At 47.2% G+C, this 16,552-nt stretch overlaps 1 protein-coding gene across 3 annotated transcripts in view; it reads left to right on the plus strand.

The window, feature by feature from the left end:
• LOC126248597 (calcium uptake protein 3, mitochondrial) overlaps nucleotides 1–16,552 on the plus strand; it is a 695,970-nt gene that overhangs the window by 98,450 nt on the left and 580,968 nt on the right. The window lies entirely within an intron of this gene.

Here is a 16,552-nt window from a genome sequence, read left to right on the forward strand (position 1 = left end):
CATGGATGCTAAATTTGGTACCAGTAACAGCCTTTACGTAGGACCAGAATTTCTTTGGGTATTGTGAAAAATCATTCGACAGTATTCTGCTGCGGTAGTAATTGGAGGCTTCACTCATTGCTCTCATGGCAGCCAAACGCATCCCATTCAGCATCCCACTACTTGTGCTCCTACGCTTTGTTTTACGCCTATTATGCAGTAGTTTGTGTTTCTTTAGAAGTTGCTTTACAGTGACTTTATACCGTTTTCGTGGTCAGATAATCTTTTAAACTTAAGCCATAGTTCCTCTATGTGCACTACCGAGCGAGGTGGCGCAGTGGTTAGCACACTGGACTCGCATTCGGGAGGACGACGGTTCAATCCCGTCTCCAGCCATCCTGATTTAGGTTTTCCGTGATTTCCCTAAATCGTTTCAGGTAAATGCCGGGATGGTTACGTTGAAAGGGCACGGCCGATTTCCTTCCCAATCCTTCCCTAACCCGAGCTTGCGCTCCGTCTCTAATGACCTCCTTGTCGACGGGACGTTAAACACTAACCACCACCACCACCATCTATGTGCACTTCTCCCGAACTAAAAGAAGGGACTTTACTTTGCACAGTCACCACCGAAGTATCTCTGTCGAAGACATCATAAGTGGTGCGGAACAAGCAGTTAGTGATGTCGGAGATTCTCAAGCGGTCTTCACTAAAAGAGAATGTCACTAGAAAGCTCCTCCCTCAGGCTCCTCGACCACCTACAATGTATGGCCTTCCAAAGGTTCATAACAAGAGCACACCCTTCCGTCCCATAGTGAGCACCATTGGTCCGCCAACTTTCGGACTAGCAAAACATCTGGGCAGCAAAAAAAAAAAAAAAAAAAAGGTACTATGGGACTTAACATCTGAGGTCATCAGTCTCCTAGACTTAGAACTACTTAAACCTAACTAACCTAAGGACATCACACGCAGCCATGCCCAAGGCAGGATTCGAACCTGCGACCGTAATAGCAGCGTGGTTCCGGACTGAAGCGCCTAGAACCGCTCGGCCACAGCGGCCGGCATCATCTGGGCAGCCTCCTCAATCTGCACGGTAGTCATTGTGTGCTCCACATCAAGAATACGACCGACTACATCAGTCGAATTACATGCCTGCGTCTTGGAGAAGGGGATATGATGGTCAGCTGTGATGTGGTGTCATTATTCACGCTCTATCCATCAAAGATTCTATAAATCTGCTCTTTCAGTTATTTGATAACAGTGTTGTGAATTTATTTAAGCACTTTGTGTGATGAATATTTTAACCAGGCAAATGTCGTCGCAATGGGAAGCCCGTTAGCTCCATCTACAGCCAACCTGTTCATGGAGTACTTAGAGGACATCGCCCTGGAAACGGCTCCTGCAGAGCCTCTTTGTTTTTATCGCTACGTCAATGACACGTTCGTTTCATGGACGTGAACAGCTGGAAGAATTATTGTAACACATCAACAGTACCCATAACAACATCAAGTTCACTTTGGAGGTAGAGACGGAAGGTGCCTTGCCGTTCCTTCACGTCCTCGTCCGCCGTATAGAAAATGCCTGTATCAGCCACAATGTTTACCGGAAACCTACGCACACGAACCGGTATCTGTATGCTACCAACCGTCGAAGAAAAATTCTGTTCCGAAGGTCCCTGAGGAGGACACGAAGAAACTTGCGTTTTTGACGTTCTATGGATCAGTAACAGGAAAGATAAGCTGGCTCTTAAAAGAGGCATAAAGTCGATTCGATTTTCAGAGCTCCAGCAAAATTTCGGTAACGAAGGACGATATAGGTTTCAGAGCGCCAGGAGTACATAAAATACCTTGTGGTTGTGGGAAGTTTTATGTTGGACAGACTGTGCGTACTATTCAATAGCGCCGTGTAGAACATGAGAGATTTTTTCCCCTTACGGTATCGTGAGAAATCAGCGGTAGCAGAACATGTTCTGGAAAACGGAAGCAGTATGGCTTTCGCCGAGACATCTGTTACTAAACGGGCTAATAGTTTCTGGGATAGCGTCGTAAAAGAAGCGATCGAGATAAAACATTTCTGATAACACCCTCAATAAAGATGGCGACCTGCAGCTAGGCACAGCTTGGAACCTGACCATCCGGAGGTTGAAGCGGGGGCGGCAAGCGCGCAACGAAAACATAACCATAAGTACCGCTGGAGCGAGCACCGGTGACGTCATTGAAGGCAGTGCAGCCGGCCGAAGTGGCCGTGCGGTTAAAGGCGCTGCAGTCTGGAACCGCAAGACCGCTACGGTCGCAGGTTCGAATCCTGCCTCGGGCATGGATGTTTGTGATGTCCTTAGGTTAGTTAGGTTTAACTAGTTCTAAGTTCTAGGGGACTAATGACCTCAGCAGTTGAGTCCCATAGTGCTCAGAGCCATTTGAACCATTTTTTGAAGGCAGTGCAGCTACCGGGTGATCAAAAAGTCAGTCTAAATTTGAAAACTTAATAAACTACGGAATAATGTAGATAGAGAGGTAAAAATTGACACACATGCTTGGAATGACGTGGGGTTTTACTAGAAAAAAAAATAGCATTGCTACACGCGTGAAAGATATCTTGCGCGCGTCGTTTGGTGATGATCGTGTGCTCAGCCGCCACTTTCGTCATGCTTGGCCTCCCAGGTCCTCAGACCTTAGTCCGTGCTATTTTGGCTTTGGGGTTGCCTGAAGTCGCAAGTGTATCGTGATCGACCGACATCTCTAGGGATGCTGAAAGACAACATCCGACGCCAATGCCTCACCATAACTCCGGACATGCTTTACAGTGCTGTTCACATTATTCCTCGACTACAGCTATTGTTGAGGAATGATGGTGGACATATTGAACATTTCCTGTAAAGAACATCATCTTTGCTTTATCTTACTTTGTTATTCTAATTATTGCTATTCTGATCAGATGAAGCGCCATCTGTCGGACAATTTTGAACTTTTGTATTTTTTTTTTTTTTTTTTTTTTTTTTTTTGTTCTAATAGAACCCCATGTCATTCCAAGCTTGTGTGTCAATTTGCACCTCTCTATCTACATTATTCCGTGATTTATTCAGTTTTCAAATTTATACTGACTTTTTGATCGCCCGGTATATAAGGGCGGCAGTAACAATCATTCGACAGTCACCACTCGACAGTGGCCAAGGAGCACTCGGCCAGAAACTCGTGGGTTGGTGCGGCTGGAAGCCAGAGAGAATTTCATCGCATTTCTCCTGTTTGTTACTTAAAAATAAACAGTATTTATAGCAAAATTGAAATTGCCAATGTTTTATTCAGGACTTATTAGAAAATTGTTGATTTGTAACGTGAAACAGAGGTTTGGTGTAGTAAAAATAAAGCGCCAGCAAACGCAAACAAAAATATATCCAACATCGCTTCAATACTCCTCGAGCTTATATAAAACATGTTTCTGTTATCCGTAAACCCGGGTTCCCGGGTTCGATTCTCGGCGGGGTCAGGGATTTTCTCTACCTCGTGTGACTGGGTGTTGTGTGGTGTCCTTAGGTTAGCCAGGCTTAAGTAGTTCTAAGTTCTGTGGGACTGATGATCATAGATGTTAAGTCCCATAGTGCTCAGAGCCATTTTTTTTTTTGTTATCCGTAAACAAACATTTATCAGTAATAACAGGAAACTGTTGCCTTTGATCATCATGATGAACCTTCTGTTGAGCACAAAATAACAACACTAACTATATGTATCTACTTGTAAACTGTTCTTGCATCAAAAGCAACGCGTTCAACTAATTTTTATTACTTATAAAATGCAATTTAAATTATGTAACGATATAAAATACTCAATGGACTAACATAGAATGATGTTCGCTTCTAATTATATGCAAAACAAATAAACAAGAAGAAATCGCCGGCTCCCAGTTTCTCTCGTACACATTTATTTATATTTCGCTGCCACTGCTACCGGTGATCCTACCATTTACTACCTCATATATGTACTGTACCAAAACTATCGAACCGTAGTATTGGTAGAGCGTAGCTCTAATGACAACCGACGAATGCATATTTTCTCAACTCATGATTAGTCTTTGCGAAAAGTAATTTGTTTTTCTCCAGATTGGTAGTTAATTTATTTTTCTGATCTGGGATGAAGTGCTTTTGAGTGAGTGTTTCAGAACTTATTGTGGCAAGATTCAGTCATAGCATCAGGAATTTATATTAAAGCTAATCCAATACTTGTGAGAAATACACTCTCGAGGCAACTGTCGTCGCACAAGAATAACAGGAAGTCTCAGATGGTAACAGCAGCGTTATTGGAGCAAACACCACATACGCATTATGTTAATTTTTTTCGATTTTCTGTGCATCAAAGATATCTTCGCATAACTCACAAAAAGACATCAAATGCCATGTGTAATGCCGGACGATAAAAATTACAATGTATCATAAGAGTTTGGTTTCCCAGTTAAAAGACGCTAGCAAAAATGATAAAATTATTAGACATGATGATAGTATATATCATTAGGCATCATTGCATCTGAAATGGTTTGCTCTTGCTTTCTTTGACCTGACATCCAGCTTATCAAACAATTTGCACCGGGTCCCACGGGTAGACGTGGAGTCCGAAACATTGTCCAACACTGTTTTTATACGTGAAAATCTTATGGTGTAAAAATGTTAATCGATTGAAAAAAATTGTACGATCAATTGTGGATTGAATGCTGGTCCTCTGGTTTTGTAGTCAGAATACAGAAATAATTTAGCTCTGAGTTCGATATTGCGTGGCAATAATTAAACCGTCGGCAACTTCTCGAAAGCAAAATGTTTTTGCACTCTGAGGGGAAAATTGGTCATTGAAATTTCATAAGAAGTTCCTGCCGCAAGAAAAACGCCTTTCAGAATGAAATTTCCACTCTGCAGCGGAATGTGCGTTGTTACGAAACTTTCTGGCAGATTAAAACTACGTGCTGGACCTAGACACGAACTCGGGACCTTTGCCTTTCGCAGGCAAGTGTTCTACCGACTGCGCTACCCAAGGACGACTCACGACCCGTCGCTACAGCTTTACTTTTGCAGTACCTCTTCTCCTACCGTAAAAGAGCCTTTGTTTTAATGATTGCCACCCCAATTCGCGTATAATATCCGTGGCACTCCCTCCCCTTTTTTTTGCCGTAATATAAGTCGAGGTGTCCTCCTTTGAACTTTTTCGATATTCTCCGTCAATTCTATTGGATGCGGATCCCACACTGCGTAGCAGTGCTTCAGAAGAGGACGCACAAGCGTAGAGTAGGCATTGTCTTTAGCAGACCTGTTGCCTCTTCTAAATTTTCTGCCAATGAACTGCAGTGTTTGATTTGTTTTCCGCACAACATTATCTGTGTGATCGATCCAATTTAAGTTATTTGTAACTGTAATCCCTATGTATGTAATTGAATTCACAGCCTGTTAAAGTATAACGCTCCACCTTCTGCAAGTAGCAGTGGCTCCGAGAGCTCTAGACATGTAGAACGATGACACTGACACACACACTGAATCTTGCTCGGATGGACGTGGGCGGTAGAGCGTTACCTGCAAAACGCATGACGGACGGGGCCTTCCGCGCAAAATTAACGTTCTCGAGAAAACTTTTCATTTGCGCTTGGTTCATCGAATCTCATTGTGGAGTGATATTTCGATTCTATAAATGTTACGTGTCCCACTATTTGCAGGTCAGTCTGAAATACGTGGCATTACTGAGTACTACTACTTCGAAACGCGCAGACCGAAGTAGCATTAGTTTTCTTTCAGAACAGTCCATATTTGGATACTTCCATTCGCCATGTACTGTTAATAAGGTAAACGTGGGGCTTAACCAAGCTGTTACTTAAAATAACCGTTACAATTGCCCATTTTCGGGCAAATTGATTTTCGTTCTTACACATCGAGAGAAAATCCCCGTATAAATATTCATGGAAGGTGTCGACGTTCCAGGTGAAGCTAATAGATGCTGACACATGTTTGCATACGAAGGACCCATAAAATGTCAGTGGTGTGTGCACGTCTGGAATGTACAGCCCAGCTCGTTTGGTCATGTTTTGTTAACGACGTAGTCCTCTGACTAGCGCCAGAGAAGGCGGCGAAATTGTTTGTCACAGGATCGACCGCGTAATGAAAGCCAGACCGCAGTGGCATGGGTAAAATTCCAAGAAAAACTAGTATTCATGGCGGTGATTGCGTGCTATTCATTCGATGGAATAATAGCTTCTCTACACAGCAATATATAATTTTTAAAAAGTGACTTATGTTATTCACTCTCGTCGGCTGTTTTTCTATCTCTCTTCCCCCCTCCCCCTTTAGAAAGTGCCGAAATAATTTTTATGCTATTCCGCTGCAGATGAAAGGAATATACTTCTAATGGTCTGTAGTGACACACACACTGAAGAGCCAAAGAGACTGGTACACCTGCCTAATATCGTATAGGGCCCCCATGAGCATGCAGAAGTGCCGCAACACGACGTGGCACGGACTTGACTAATGTCTGAAGTAGTGCTGGAGGGAACTGACACCATGAATCCAGTAGGGCCGTCCATAAATCCGTAAGAGTACGAGGAGATGGAGATCTCTTCTGAACAGCACATTGCAGATATGCTCAATAATGTTCATGTCTAGGGAGTTTGGTGGGCAGCGGAAGTGTTTAAACTCGGAAGAGTGTTCCTGGAGCTACTCTGAAGCAATTCTGGACGTGTGGGGTGTCTCATTGTCCGTCAGAATGCATAATGGACATGAATGCGGGTGATCAGAAAGGATGCTTACGTACGTGTCACCTGTCAGAGTCGTATCTAGACGTATCAGCGGTCCCATATCACTCTAACTGCACGCGCCCCACACCGTTACGCAACCTCCACCAGCTTGAACAGTCCCCTGATGACATGCAGAGTCCACGGGTTCATGAGGTTGTCTCCATATCCGTGCACGTCCATCCGCTCAATACAATTTGAAACGAGACGCGTCCGACCAGGCAACATGTCTCCAGTCATCAACAGCCCGATCTCTGTGTTGACAGGCCCAGACGAGGCGTAAAGCTTTGTGTCGTGCACTCCTAAATGATACACCAGTGGGCCTTCGGCTCCGAAAGCCCATATCGATGATGCTTCGTTGAATGTTTCGCACGCTGGCACTTGTTGATGACCCAGCAGGGAAATCTACAGCAATTTGCGGAAGGTTTGCACTTCTGTCACGTTTAACAATTCGCTTCAGTCGTCGTTGGTGCCGTTCTTGCAGGATCTTTTTTGTGATTGCAGCTATGTCGGAGATCTGATGTTTTGCCGGATTCCTGATATTCACGGTACGCTCGTGGAACGGTCGTACTGGAAAAGCCCCACTTCATCGCTGGAGAGGTCGTGTCCCATTACCCCTGCCCCGACGTTCAAACTCACTTAAATCTTGATAACCTGCCACCGTAGCAGCAGTAACCGATCTAACAACTGCGCCAGACACCAGTTGTCATATATAGGCGTTGCCGCCAGCAGCGCCGTATTCTGCATGTTTACGTGTGTTGAATATGCACCCCTGTACCAGTTTTTTGGCGTTTCTGTGGAGCTGCTACCAAAAAAAGAATCTGTAATTTTGCAACTCCATGGTGAAATCACATTTTTATTGCTGGAGAACTAGGAACCATTAGAAAATAGTGTCTCCTTCTGCGGGTCCAGGGCTTAAAACATGCCCGAGGTATTCCTTCCTGTTGTAAGAGAGGGTTTGACCTCCATTTTTCAAAATTTTCCCCGAAGAGCGAGCCAATTGGGGAAGGGCGCGTTACATGGAGCATAGTGTCCATCGTGCGCTGAGACCTTTTGCATCCTTCATCGACGTGGATCTGTACTTCCGCTCATTCTCCAGGTGTTGAGCGAGGTCGCCCTCCTGGGTGCGTTTCCCTCCGTCCTCTGTGCAGTATCGCTTTCTGGCTGTCGACGATAATGGACTTCTCAGCTCGTTTGCGCCTGATATCCAGCATGGTAGAGAGTCCGTTGTGGTGGAGCCGCCATGTACCCTGTTGGTTGTAACCCCCTGACCACACAGGGATCGCTCTGCTGAGCCTGCGCCGTTAACTCCCCACATATGCTGAGAAGTAGAGGCCTGTCACCCTGGGGCATCGGGACTCCCGGCAATGGCTATCCTGCCAGGTGGCCTTTGCTGCCGCGGGGTGGTGCCCATGGGGAGGGCCCCCTGGTCAGAGTGGGTGGCATCAGAGCGGATGACATGCCGTGAAGCGTAGTACGTCATCTCTTGCTGGTGGTCAAACACCAGCAGTCTCTAAGAGGTCATGTTCTAACTTCAATGCTAAGAAATACGACCCCAATATGCCCCCCCCCCCTCCCCGCGCGCCGGCCACACCATGGGAGGAACGCCAGGTTAAGAATGGCAGCGAAGCTTATTCACACCGGTACCTCATATCTACAAGAGTGGATGGGGAACCTTTCTTGTCAGTGAAACCTCAGTTTTTTGTGGAGCATTTAGAGGACAAGTTTCGGGAGGTGTAGGGCTTGTCCAAACTGCGGTCAGGGTCGGTCTTGATCAAAACAGTATCCTCTGCCCAGTCGCGGGCACTACTCGCCTGTGACAAGCTGGGGGATTTCACTTAAAACTTCCGGGCTGATAGGCCGTGGTCGAAGTATAAAACTGTCTCCTAACGTTTCGTCTCCGACTGCGGGAGACATCATCCATCACACCCCAGAAGAGCTTAAATATGGTCCAGGGTATCATATTTCACAGGGATCTTCTTTTGCAGTATGACGATGAGCTGCGCGCCAATTTAGAGTGGCGAGGTGTCCATTTCGTCCTGCGCCGCTTTACCTCCGATGATGTCTCCCGCAGTCGGAGACGAAACGTTAGGAGACAGTTTTATACTTCGACCACGGCCTATCAGCCCGGAGGTTTTAAGTGAAGTCAATACCGGCCGTGAAAGTTTACATTGTATGATCAAGCTGGGGGATGTTCCTGTTTCCATCACACCCCAGAAGAGCTTAAATATGGTCCAGGGTATCATATTTCACAGGGATCTTCTTTTGCAGTATGACGATGAGCTGCGCGCCAATTTAGAGTGGCGAGGTGTCCATTTCGTCCTGCGCGTCCACCGGGGTCTGAGGGATAATCAGGTTGCCACTGGTGCCTTCATCTTAGTCTTCGAGGGTGATACATTGCCCAAGAAGGTCAAGGTGATAGTCTACCGCTGTGACATAAAGCCATATATCCATCCCTTGATGTGGTGCTTTAAGTGCTGGAAATTAGGCCATATGTCTTCCCTCTGTACTTCCAGCGTCACGTGTCGGGATTGTGGACGTCGTACACATTCCAATACTCCTTGTGCCCCGCCTCCCATCTGTGTCAACAGAGGAGAGCACCATTCGCCTTGCTCGCCAGACTGCAGGATTCTCCAGAAAGAAAGAAAAATAATGGAATACAAGACCCTGGACCGACTGACCTACACTGAGGCTAAGAGAAAATATGAGAGGCTACATCCTGTGCATATAACGTCAACCTACGCCACCACTACTACAACGGTTCCACCATCTTCCATTCCGTCGTGTACAGTTGGCTCTCAGAGCCATCAGACTCCACCTGCCCCCTTGATGGTGGAGGGCACTTCCCTCCCTGTTGTTCTTGCACAACCTACTTCAGGAGCAACACCCCCCCCCCTCCCAACCATCGGGGACGTCAGTCCCCACTTCTCAGCCAGAGAAGTCTTATTTGGCTCCTCTCGCCAGGAAGGGATCCCTTGGGTCACTCCCTTCCCAGGTTCCTACCAGTTGCAAAACTGACACCTGCCAGTGGCTGAAGCAACAACAGGTACCTGGTCGAGGGGTTCATGGTCCTCCTCAGTCCCTGAAACTGAATCAGTGCTCACATCAGGACAAACCTAAGGAGCAGTGAGAGAAACCTAAAAAGAAAAAGACCCCCAAGAACCAAGGCACTGTGCTGACACGCACACCACCAGTACCTATAAGCTCTGTGTCTGAGTATGAGGTGGAGATTGTGGCGTCTGCTGAGGACCTAGATCTCACTGGGCGCTCAGACACAATGGATGTCGATCGCACAACTACTCATCTGGTGGCAGCAGGTGGCTCTGAGGCGTAGACTGCCTCATTGACTGTTCCATGCCATTACAGTCTCACGGTCACGTTATCCTCCAATGGAACTGCAGCGGTTTTTTCCACCACCTGCCTGAGCTACACCAACTGTTACGCTTTACACCGGCTTTCTGCATTGCCCTCCAGGAAACCTGGTTCCCGGCAATGCGGACCCCTGCCCTCCTCAGCTATAAGGGATATTACAGGAACCGTAGCGACTATAATAGTGTCGGGGGGGGTTTGGGTCTATGTCCTGAACTCAGTATGTAGTGAACCTGTGCCCCTTCAGACCCCTCTTGAAGCTGTGGCTGTCAGGTTAAGGATGACGCAGGAAATAACTGTCTAAAATATATATCTTCCTCCAGATGGTGCAGTACCCCTGAACGTACTGGCTGCACTGATTGATCAACTCCCTAAACCTTTCCTACTTTCGGAAGATTTTAACGGCCATAACCCCTTGTGTGGTGGCACCGTGCTTACTGGCCGTGGCAGAGACGTCGAAATTTTACTGTCTTAGTTCGACCTCTGCCTCTTAAATACAGGTGCCCCCACTCATTTCAGTGTAGCATATGGCACATAATCGGCCATTGAGCTCTCGGTTTGCATTCATGGCCTTCTCCCATCTATTCACTGGAGGGCACATGACCTGTGTGGTAGTGACTGCTTCCCCATCTTCATGTCACTCGCCTGGCGTCAAGGCAGACTTGGAAGCTTTCACCTCTGCTGTAACCGCTGAATGTCCTCCACATGGTGCCATCGATGTTGTCGTTGAGCTGGTCACTACAACGATCGTTTCTGCGGCGGAAAACGCGATCCCTCGTTCTTTAGGGTGCCCCCAGCGAAAGAGAGTGCCTTGTTGGTCGCCGGAAGTCGCTGAGGCAATTAAAGAGCTCTACAGCGACATACGCGGCACGCTTCCCTAGAGCACCTAATAGACTTTAAGCGGCTCCTTGCCTGCGTTCGCTAGCTTATAAAACGACGGAAACAGGAGTGTCGTGAGATGTAAGTGTCGACCATTGGGTGCCATTCGTCACCTTTCCTAGTTTGGACGAAGATCAGACGTCCTTTGGGGTACCAGACCCCAACAGGTGTCCCTCGCATTGACATCAGTAGCGTGTTATCTACCGACGCAAATGCGATTGCCGAGAACTTTGCTGAGCACTATGCTCGAGCCTCTGCGTCGAAGAACTGCCTCCCAACCTTTTGCACTCTCAAACGGCGGATGGAAAGGAAAGTCCTCTCGTTCACTACACGCCACAGTGAACCCTATAATGCCCCATTTACAGAGTAGGAGCTCCTCAGCGCCCTTGCACTTTGCCCCTACACAGCTCCTGGGCCACATAGGATCCACAATCAGATGATTAAACATCTCTCATCTTACTACAAGCGACATCTCCTCGTCATCTTCAACCAGATCTGGTGCGATGGCATCTTTCCATCGCAGTGGCGGGAGAGCACCATCATTCCGGTGCTCAAACCCGGTCAAAACCCGCTTGATTTGAATAGCTACTGGCCCATCAGCCTCACCAACTTTCTTTGTAAATTGCTGGAACGTATGGTGTGTCGATGGTTAGATTGGTCCTGGAGTCACGTGGCCTACTGGCTCCATGTCAGGGCGGCTTCCGCCAGGGTCTCTCCACCACTGATAACCTTGTGTCCCTTGAGTCTGCCATCCGAACAGCCTTTTCCAGACGCCAACATCTGGTTGCCATCTTTTTCTTACTTACATAATGCGTGCGACACGACCTGGCGACATCATATCCTTGCCACATCGTATGAGTGGGATCTCCGGGGCCCGCTCCAGATTTTTGTCCAAAACATCTTATCGCTCTGTACTTTCCATGTCCAAGTCGGTGCTTCCCATAGTTCCTCCCGTATTCAGGAGAATGGCATAATGGCGTTCTGCAGGGCTCCGTATTGAGGATCTCTCTATTTTTAGTTTTATTAACGGCCTAGCAGCAGCTGTAGGGCCTTTGGTCTCACCTTATCTGTATGCGGATGACTTCTGCATTTCGTACTGTTCCCCCAGTACTGGAGTTGCAGAGCGGCGCCTACAGGGAGCCATTCACAAGGCGCATTCATGGGCTTTAGCCCACGGCTTCCAGTTTTCAACCGCTAAGTCGTGTGTCGTGTATTTCTGTCGGCGTCGCACCGTTCATCCAGAACTATAACTTCACCTTACTGACGATCCACTCTCTGTAGTGGAGACATACCGATTCTTAGAACTGGTTTTCTACGCCCCACTGACTTCGTCAGCTTAAGCGGAAGTGCTGGCAGCACCTCAGTGCCCTCCGCTGCCTGAGCAACACCAACTGGGGTGCAGATCGCCTACGCTGCTGCGGCTCTACAGAGCCCTTATTCAATCCCGCCTTGACTATGGGAGTCTGGTTTACGGTTCGGCGGCGCCCTCAGCGGTGGGTTTACTCGACCCTCGCGACGGGAGCTTTCAGCACGAGTCCAGTGACCAGTGCCCTGGTGGAGGCTCCATTGAAGGTTAGGCGTGCACAACTGCTCGCCAGTTACGTTGCACACGTTCGTAGTTCTCCTGCGAATCCGAATCACCGTCTCCTTTTCCCAACCACGGCGGTTCATCTTCCGCATCGGTGGCCCAGGTCAGGGCTTACGATTGCGGTTTGCGTCCGGTCCCTTCTGTCTGAACTGGAGTCCTTCCCGTTACCTCCTCTCCTCGAGGTCCATTCACGTACACCTCCATGGTGTATATCAAGGCTGCAGATTCTTCTGGACATTTCATATGGCCGTAAGGACTCTGTTAACCCTGCGGCTTTCCGCTATCACTTCGTCTCGATTCTCCACGTGTACCGGGGCCATGAAGTGGTTTACACCAATGACTCGATGACTGATGGTCACGCAACCTTTGCGTATGTTCATGGAGGACATATTGTACAGCATTCCTTGCCAGATGGCTGCAGTGTTTTCACTACAGAGCCGGCGGCCATATCTCGTGTTCTTGAGCACATCCCCTAGTGGCCTGGCGAGTCATTTCTCCTGTGTACTGACTCCTTAAGCAGCCTACAAGCTATCGACCAGTATTACCCTCGCCATCCTTTGGTTGCGTCCATTCAGGAGTCCATCTATGCCCTGGAACGGTCCCTTCATTCAGTGGTGTTTGTGTGGATCCCAGGACACGTTGGAACCCCAGGCAACGAACTTGCCGACAGGCTGGCCAAACAAGCTACGAGGAAACCGCTTCTGGAGATGGGCATCTCCGAAACTGACCTGCATTCTGTCTTACGCCGCAGGGTTTTTCGGCTTTGGGAGAAGGAATGGCATAACAATACACACAACAAACTGCATGCCATTAAGGAGACTACAAATGTGTGGAAGTCTTCCATGCGGTCCTTTCGCAGGGAATCAGTTGTCCCCTGCCGGCTTCGCATTGGCCATACGTGGTTAACGCATGGTTACCTCCTCCTTCGTGAGGACGCACCTCGGTGTCGCTGTGGCTCACAAATGACGGTCGTCCACCTCTTGCTGGACTGCCCACTTTTAGCCGCTCTGTGGCGGACTTTTAACTTTCGCAGCACCCTACCTTCGGTGTTTGGCGACAATGCCTCAACAGCAGCTTTAGTTTTACGTTTTATTCGTGGGGGTGGGCTTTATCATTTGATCTAAGTTTTAGCGCATGTCCTTTGTCCCTCTGTGTCCTCCACCCTAGTGCTTTTAGGGTGGAGGTTTTAATGTGTTGCAAAGTGGCTGGGTTCTCCTTTTTATACTCATGGTCAGCCAGCCATGGTAATCTGCTCTCTGGTTTTGATCTCTTCTACATGTTTCTTAGCCGGCCGCTGTGGCGGAGCGCTTCTAGGCGCTGCAGTCAGAACCGCGCTGCTGATACGATCACAGGTTCGAATCCTGCCTCGGGCATGGATGTTGCGATGTCCTTAGGTTAGTTAGGTTTAAGTAGTTCTAAGACTAGGGGATTGATGACCTCAGATGTTAAGTCCTATAGTGCTTAGAGCCATTTGAACTGTTTTTTTACATATTTCTTGCGTCTCTCTGCGGGTTTCGTGTCCGATTTTGTCCATTTTAGTGTTTTTTGCCCTTGTGGGTTTCTCCTTTCTTCCAGCTGTGTTTTGTATGTCTCGATCATTTTGCTGCTACCCTTGTGAAATTATTTTAATCGGAATAAGCGACCGATCACCTAGCAGTTTGGTCCCTCCCCCCCTCTTTTAAACCAACCAAGCAACCAAAATAGTGTAACGTTTGTAGCGCATTCCTTTATATTGTATTTTCAAAAGTCTGACAATGCCGGAAAAGCTCGCTGAGCTGATTTTAGCAACTTTTCTGAGTTTTTTCGTACTGTTGTAACCAATAAAATTCACTTCTTCCACGTACAATACATTTTCGGCGAAAATAACATACCGCGTTTAAAAGTTTTTTAAGCGGTGTATTGTTACTCTCTCCACTCCACGCGTAGACTCTAGAAAGATCGTGCCTTAGGAGAAATAAACGTAATAGTATTCGTAATAACACCTTCGGATTATATTTAACGTATCAGTGGAAGTGGAAAACGTTAGAAAAGTAAGGAAGAAAGACGAATTTAACGTCAAGTCGACAGCGCGTTCATTAGAGACGGAGCACAGCACGATTACGAAAGGGTAGGGAAGGAAATTGGCCATCGTTTGCCTGGAGCGATTTAGGGAAAACGCGGAAACCTAAAACTGGATGCCCGAATGGTCTTTGAATCGTCGTCCTCCCGAATGAGAATCCAGTGTGCTAACCACTGCGCTACCTCGCTCTGCAGAACGCTACAGATCATTACTGCCACTGAGCGAGGTGGCGCAGTGGTTAGCACACTGGACTCGCATTAGGGAGGACGACCGTTCAGACCAGCGTCCGGCCATCCTGACAGGTTTTCTGTGATTTCCCTACAACGCTTCAGGCAAATGCCGGGATGGTTCCTTTGAGAGAGCACGGCCGACTTCCTTCCTAATCCTTCCCTAATCCGATGGGACCGATGACCTTGCAGTATGGTTCCCTCCCCCAAATCAACCAACCATAACTGCCAGCACACACTGGTACATAATTTTCAAAGTACGCAGTATATTAGCACGAAACGTATGCGACAATATTAAATATTTCCTGTTTAGCAAGTATGTCGCTATAATTGGAGGGAAAGCGTTAGAAAAAGGAGTAGTTTTGATTGTTTTCTCGCCAAGGTGGCTACAATTTTTATGAAAGTGAATTACTTCACACACAGTTTGTACTAATTTTTTACTTCAAAGGCTACATAAAACTGCCATTTAAGGAAATGTAATGTAGTAGAAACTGTTGCGAAGTCGTGAAAGTTCTACGAAAACGAATAAATTACGTATCTAACAATAGCTAGCAATAAGTACAAGAAAATTTAGCATAATGTTTATAAATGGTAAAAATACTAACACAACTTTCAGATTCAACATCAGAGTAAATCATTAGGACCGTATGTAAGTTAGGGCTTTGGGGTAACCGCAGACATGACACAAGCTTTAAGAAAATGTGGTGTAAGTGATTACATGAGGGTAGTCAACTGGATGACGATAATTCATAGTGTGTGTGTTATACGGCGACAAGTGAAGAACCGCACATTTCGTAGAGATTTGCAAGCAAAGCACGTGTTCTACGCTAGTTCTCAATGAAAAGAAAGGCGTTATTGGTTCTGATCCTCACTGCTGCGAAAGATCATCGTGGTGAGAAGTCGAACGCACTGTGTACCCGTAACCTACTTGTCGCAGAGACAACACAGTACTCTCACTAAGATAACTTAATGATTTCTGGCGACGTGTTAACAGTAGTTATTTCAGAGGTTTATTCGAGACTGGAATGGGGAAAAAGCCGAAGTGGCGTCAAATCGAAAGACTTGCACCAGGCGAACGGTCTACCTGACGGGAGGCCCTAGTCACACGACATTTTATTTATCTCGTGGTCTCCCTCTACGATTTTTACCCTCCGCGCTGCCCTCCAATACTAAATTGGTGATCCCTTGATGCCTCAGAATATGTCCTACCAACCGATCCCTTCTTCTAGTCAAGTTGTGCCACAAATTTCTCCCCAATTTTAGTCAATACCTCCTCATTAGTTATGTGATCTACCCGTCTAATTTTCAGCATTCTTCTGTAGCACCACATTTCGAAAGCTTCTACACTCCTGGAAATTGAAATAAGAACACCGTGAATTCATTGTCCCAGGAAGGGGAAACTTTATTGACACTTTCCTGGGGTCAGATACATCACATGATCACACTGACAGAACCACAGGCACATAGACACAGGCAACAGAGCATGCACAATGTCGGCACTAGTACAGTGTATATCCACCTTTCGCAGCAATGCAGACTGCTATTCTCCCATGGAGACGATCGTAGAGATGCTGGATGTAGTCCTGTGGAACGGCTTGCCATGCCATTTCCACCTGGCGCCTCAGTTGGACCAGCGTTCGTGCTGGACGTGCAGACCGCGTGAGACGACGCTTCATCCAGTCCCAAACATGCTCAATGGGG

Source organism: Schistocerca nitens, chromosome 3, assembly GCF_023898315.1.
Source record: "Schistocerca nitens isolate TAMUIC-IGC-003100 chromosome 3, iqSchNite1.1, whole genome shotgun sequence".
NCBI classification, from domain to species: domain Eukaryota; kingdom Metazoa; phylum Arthropoda; class Insecta; order Orthoptera; family Acrididae; genus Schistocerca; species Schistocerca nitens.